The 7160-nt window shown below is 35.1% G+C and overlaps 1 pseudogene; it reads left to right on the top strand.

The window, feature by feature from the left end:
- The window catches only part of LOC101504945 (cytochrome P450 71D11-like), a 7536-nt pseudogene extending 4475 nt beyond the window's left edge, over nucleotides 1-3061 (top strand).
- Nucleotides 3062-7160: the final 4099 nt, after the last annotated feature.

Here is a 7160-nt window from a genome sequence, read left to right on the forward strand (position 1 = left end):
AACAACCTGAGTCCAAGTACCACTCATTTCTCCCTTGGGCTCCATCTCGAACTGTTACCATTGCGCTTTTCTCCGAATGCGTTTTTGCAGATTTTTCTGCACTGCAATAGTTGTTGTCCAACAACTTCCTCTTGTCACAGTTGCTGTCCAGCACCTCTTTAATGCCATAGTTCTCTTCCGTGATCATTACAAGTATCGTGTTATCATAATCCACGTCTTGCCTATCAACCTTAGCCTCATCCGCATAATTCTCCCTTGGTTTCGCTCTACACTCTCTTGCGAAATGCCCAAGCTTTTGACAATTGTAACACTTCTTGGTGCTTTTGTCGAACGACTTGTAGTTGTCTTGACCACCACCTTTTGAACTGCCCTCACCTTTCCTTGAATTTTGTGACTCTTTTCCATCAAAATTCTGGAAATTTTTCTTTCCTCTAGAAGGCCATTTCCCTTTCGATTTCTTATTCTTCTCGTTGAAACGGGCTCGCAAAGCACCTTCCGCTTTGGCTTTATCGTTTCCTCTTTCGTCCATCCTTTGTTCATGAGCTTCCAATGAACTTTGAAGTTCATCTTTCGTCATCGTCTTGAGATCCTTCGATTCCTCAATTGCCACCACAATATTATCGAATCTTGGTGTTAAAGAACGCAATACTTTCGACACAAAATTCTGTTCGGAAACGGCTTCACCACACGACTTCATTTGATTCCCCAAGCGTGTCACACGCGTCACGTAATCGTTAATCGTTTCCTTGTCTTCCATTTGAAGTAACTCAAACTGCCGCTTATGAGTTTGTAACCTCACCACCTTCGCCTTATCCGCACCAGCATAAGCTTTCTCAAGAATACCCCAAGCTGTCTTCGCCGAGTCGCAATCGCCAACTTTTTCGAAGTTGTCACTATCGACGCAAGAATGGATCAAGAAAAGGGCCTTGTAGTCTTTCTTGTTATCTTCCTTGAATTTCGCTTGTTGGACTGCTGTAGCCTCTTTACCAAGAGGAGTAATGCCATCGGTAATCATATCAAGAACATCTTGATATCCAAACAAAACTTTCATTTGTTTGTGCCATTTGTCATAATTCTTCGAATCAAGAATCGGAAGGTTGGTAGGAATTTTGTCATTGGAAACGGACATGATTGCAGCGGAATTGGATCTGAACCTTGCTCTTGACGCCAAATGTTGGAACGCAATCAAGAGTGGAGGGTGAATCAATGTGAAAAATCGATAATTGTGTATTGTGGTGTTTTAGAAAATGATGGAGAAAAGAGAGAGATTATGGAAGAGAGTTATTTTCTGTTTTTCTTTAGTGTATCAAAAATGGCATTAGTTTTTAAAACTATACACACAAAAGTATTTATATGAGGTACAATGTGGAACCAAATTAATTTAGCCCAAAACAACATTTGAATTATATTTAACTTCCAATAGTTTCCTTCTGTTACATGGCTTCACAATCTCTCTGGAATGAAGCCTAAACTTGAGAAGTTAAGCCAACAAGTAGATAGGATACTAGGACATATCATCAATGATCATAGAGAGGCAAGGTCAAAAAGAGCTATAGAAGGTGTTGCTGAATCAGAGGAAGATCTTATTGATGTTCTCTTGAAATTTGAGGATAGTAACAAGGATCTGGATTTTTATTTAACTACAGATAATATCAAGGCTATAATCTTGGTATGCATGCAATTAATGTCTACTATTCTAGTCACTATTAGAAGCAAAAAAAAAAATGTCTTAAATCTTATTATAAACAAAAATTAATTATTTTTGAATCTTTTAATGCTCTTATTCCTTACAATCATTCATTTAATACGAAAACATTTAATGTAGATAGTTGAGTATTAGACATTAAAAAGAGACAATTTAATAAATTTGACATTTTATTTTATAGGAAATCTTAAAAATTAATTGCACTTAACTGAATTATAATAGTGTACGGATGAAGTATGTCTTTAAGAATATCTGGTCACCCCAAAAAATAGCATGTACGCAAGTAAAATTGAAATCATTCCCTTTTACCCTCCTAACACAAAAAATAACATGCATGCAAGTAAGATTGAAATCACATAAAGAAATTTTGTTGCTGATGTGGTGGAAACTTTATTGGAGAAACAAGAAAATGGGACTAGTTATATTAATCGAAGTAATATATGTTATGTAGACATGGAAGTTAGACCTTAGTTTGATATCATTAGTTAGAGAGCAACTGAGTAGTCCTTTAATTTTTTCTATATATATTTCATGTTTTTGAAGATTTTTTGTCTTTACCATCAGTTTTCCAGATAAAAAAAGCTCTAGTAATCAAGAGTTCAGTCGAAAGGTACGGAAAATTTAGTCATCGATTGTTCAATTCAGGGTTAGAACTCTGGTTCTCGTGAGTAATTCTACGTTTACTTAAAGCTTATGAACAACTAGAGACAAACCACTTACTGTCTTTGAAGTGTGAAGTCGGTTAAATGACAAGATTTTAAATTTTCAGTATGTGTTTGCTGCTGCTGGAAGTGAGACTGCAGCAATTATCATTAATTGGGCAATGACAGAGATGATAAAAGATCCAAGAGTTCTGAAGATAGCACAAGCTGAAGTGAGAGATAAAATTAACAGGAGAGGAATAATTGATGAAACCACACTTGGTGAGTTAAAATATTTGAAAGCAGTAATCAAAGAGTCACTAAGATTACACCCTTCTATTCCTCTCCTTCTTCCAAAGGAATGTGGACAAGCATGTGAGATTGATGCTTGGGATATTGGAAGAGATCCAAAATATTGGACTGACCCAGATAAGTTTTATCCTGAAAGGTTATTGATAGTTCTATTGACTACAAAGGAACCAACTTTGAGTATTTTCCATTTGGTGGTGGAAGGAGAATTTGTCCAGGTATGAACTATGGTATAGCAAATGTTGGGCAGGCCCTTAAAATGTTATTGTATCATTTTGATTGGAAGCTTTCCAATGGAATGAAAAATGAAGAGCTAGTGTTGACAGAGGAGTTTGGAGTTGCAATGGCAAGAAATGGCGACCTTTACTTGATTCCCTTTATTTCTCATCCTTTGCTTGTAACATAAAAAATGTTGGTTCTGTCTAAAGATGTACTACCTTGAAGAGTGATCCATTACTTGTTGTTTGGTGTTCAATGTTATGTTATTATCATTTCTTTCATGGTACCTCATGTTTTATTAATTTGGCTTAATTGCAGTTTTGGTCCCCCTATTTTAGCTGAATCGCGAAAGTAGTCCCCCAATTTTGTTTCACCCCAGTTTTGGTCCCCCAAACAGAATTTTGGTCCAAAACTTGATGAAATTTCATTTTTTAAAACCGTACTACACCATTTATGATCATAGATTTCATATACAATTGTTGCAAATGAGATCTTGAGGCATAGTGTGACTTAAATAGATACAAAAAAAAAATGAAATTTCATCAAGTTTTGGACCAAAATTATGGTTGATGGACCAAAACTAGGGAGAAATAAAATGGGGGACTACTTAATGTAAGGTCTTTCACATAGGGGCAACTCAGGTATGAGTCATGGTTATTTGATTTTTGTCCCACATTTGAGATGAACATATTAGGTAAAATATTTTAATATTGCCAAAATAGAGAAAGATCAATGTTCCTACATGTGACAAACCCTTGTAAATAGTTTGGGTAAGATTAATTTTAAAACTTCTTTTCTTTTATGTCTATAAATAGTTTGGAAATCATACATGTGACAAACCCTTGTAAAAATCAATGTCTACAAATAGAAAATTTGGTTTGCACCTTCAACTGTAAGTTTTGTTGCAATGCCAATTTCTTTTGCACTCATAATTTAAGTTAAATACATATGAGTACTTCATTCTCTAAAGGCGTAAAAATAGCAGAAGAAAAAACTTAAAAAAGTAGCAGGTTCAATTGCTCAGATAATGTCATTATAACAAGTATACTCTTTGTAATATTCACTAAATAATGTCAAATTATAACAAGTATACTCTTTGTAATATTCACTAAATAATGTCAAATTATAACAAGTATACTCACAACTTCATCTTGAACAAATGTCATTAATTGTTGTATCACCCTCTCTGCCTCCTCTTTCAATTACTTTTGCAATGTAAGCTCTGAATGTAGCCTAAAAATCAAGAAAGCCAAAACAAACCATAATAAGGTAAGATAAAATCAATTCCACTATGATTACTTCTCAAAATAGTGATATATATTTTCTCCTCATTGATACAAGTTTCTCAACTTCAAGTTACAAATGAAAATTGAAACTTTGTGTGTAATCATAAATCACAAATAACAGGTATGGAGGAAAAGAGAAGAAATAGAGTTTTATTACTCATGTGAGGAAGAGGTAGTGCTAATGTTGGTCATCCAGAAGCAAACACCAGTTCAGTCTTTCATTTTCTGCTTTTGAGAATTTGGTTGCCTCTCATAATATAATTAGGAAAATTTCTGGTAACTACAAATACAATACGGACAAGTATACCTGTGCAACAGACTCAATAAAATTTAGCCTTCGAAAAAGCACACAACTTTTTTAATTAACCATACACATATACAAGTAATAACAAATGGATACAATAGCGTATATTTATATTTTTTTAATTTAAGTGGATTTTTTAAAAAATTAATATGAAATTTTATGTTTTAATTATCCAATGATCCATAATTTAGTAATTATATCAATAATATATATACAATTGTAACAATGTAATTTATATAAGAAAAATATTATTGTTAGACGAATGACTTGAATAAATGAAGTAATGTATTAATATTGAGATTGATGGAAATGTCAAATATTGAAGTAATGTATTTGATAATTGAAATTAAGAGATAGACTCAAGTGATATACAATTGAGATACAATTGAGATACAAAATGTATTACTTTATTGCTGAAACTTTATATGATTAAAGTGAAATAGTTGGAAATACATTTATCTTATTGTTGAAACTATTTTTCAGATTGGTCAATTTCATTACACCCCCGGTTGATTTTCTTCTGGTTTATTCTTTTTGGTTCTCCTTAAGGTTTGTAGAAGGACGAACTCTTCGTCAGAGAATGTAATATGCTCAACCACAATATTTTTTTTTGTAACCGTTGTCTTGATTGTCTCTTCATCTGATGATGATATATGAACATTTAAGTTTTTATTGCTCTATTGTACCTTGATTTTTCGTTTGGATAATGAATTGTCATCTTTCTCCTTATCATTATCCTCATCTGCATACATCACTGCTTACATTTTTGTTTTATATTCCATTCGTCATTTGAGCTGGACTTTGTTGCTTGCGGTGACTTGAATTCCTAGTTATTGGAAGGGAATAAAATGCCATTAATTGTCCATAAAATATGTTTTTTTTTTCTCTAGTTGTTGGAAGGAATAAAATGTCGTTAATTGTCCATAAAAATGTGTGTTTTTTTTTTTCAAAAAAATTGTCTAAATGTTATTATACCTGTCTGGTATGGGTACTATTTGTCGGATCAAAGAAAATGTTGGTTGGGACAAAAGTTCTTGTGATCGTGTATGTTTGCGATCTTTCTTTCAAGTTCTTATCCATTATTATGTTTTGTTAATATATAATACACACTAAGTCTAGTATTAAATGACAATAACAAATAAATAGTAGTAATAAAGTCTAAAAACACTAAATAACAATCTCAATAAAGTTTCATGAACCAGGCAAACAACTCAATATCAGCTTATATGTTCCAAACTTCCAATGCCTCATAGATCACCTGCCGACCTCGACTGGCCAAGTCAATAACCTCTTTACCTTTATATTTATTAACATGTTGGACAATGTTATCCATATCGCCCAGAATATCAATTAACCTATTCTCAATATCAAAGATTTCATCAACAAAGGAATAAGTCTTAGGTTGAGTTTGTGGTGGAGAATGAAGTGGATTATGGATAAACGTGTCTCTACGAGATCATCGACAATAACTTATGTGAAGGATAATGTGAAGTGTGTGGTGCATTAGGTGGAGCTGGAGACACATGAACAACATGAGGACCATAGACAAGCTGAGGTCAAGGCTGAGTTGCAAGAACAACAATACTAGGACCATTAGGACAATGAGCAATGAACACTATGATGGGCAGACTGAGGTGGAGGCTGAGGTGTATGACCAACACTTGGACCATGGGAAAACTAACTGAGGTGGAAGAGGTGGAGGCTAAGTTGCATGAACAACATTAGAACCATAAGCAGGTAGAGGCATGCTAGGCGGAGGCTGAACTGCATGAACAACACTAGGACCATAGACAGATTGAGGTGGAGGTTGAGTTGCATGAACAATACAAGGACCATAAACACGTTGAGGTAGAGGCTGAATTGCATGAACCACACATTGAATTGCATGAACAACATGAGGATCATAGATTGACTGAGCTGCATGAACAACACAAGGACCTTATGTGGAGGCTGAACTGCATGAAAAACACTAGGAGCATGGGCATACTGAGGGGAAGGCTAAGTTGCATTAATAACACGAGAACCATAGGTGGAGGCTGAGTTGCATGAACAAACACTAGAAGCATGGTCAGACTAAGGTGGAGGTTGAGCTGTATGAGCAACATTAGGACCATGGGCAGATTGAGGTGAAGGCTGAACTGTATGAACAACAATAGGACCATGAGCAGACTAAGGTGGAGGTTGAATTGTGTGAACAACACTAGGACCATGGACATACTAAGGCGGAGTTTGAATTGTATGACTAACACTAGGACCATGGGTAGATTGAGGTGGAGGATGAACTGTATGAACAACATTAGGACCATGGGCATACTGAGGTAGAGGCTGAACTGTATGAATAACACTAGAACCATGAACAACACTAGGACTATGGGCAGACTGAGGTGGATGCTCATTGTATGAGCAACACTAGGACCATAGGCAGGCTGAGGCAGAGGACAAGCAGGTTAAGGCTGCATGAACAACAAGTTGAGGTATAGGTTCAGCTGCATGAACAACACGAGGACCATATCCCAATTAAGGTGGAGGCTGAACTGCATAAAAAACACGAGGACCATAAGCAGAGCCCGACCATGATCACTGATGGGTTGAAGACAAGGTATGTACTTACTCCCTTTATTCCGATTATTTATAGCCGTAATTAGTTTTCATTTTTCTAAAGTTTTCGTTTATGGTTTTCATGTATTACAACTTTT

The sequence above is a fragment of the Cicer arietinum genome, chromosome 5, assembly GCF_000331145.2.
Source record: "Cicer arietinum cultivar CDC Frontier isolate Library 1 chromosome 5, Cicar.CDCFrontier_v2.0, whole genome shotgun sequence".
NCBI lineage: Eukaryota > Viridiplantae > Streptophyta > Magnoliopsida > Fabales > Fabaceae > Cicer > Cicer arietinum.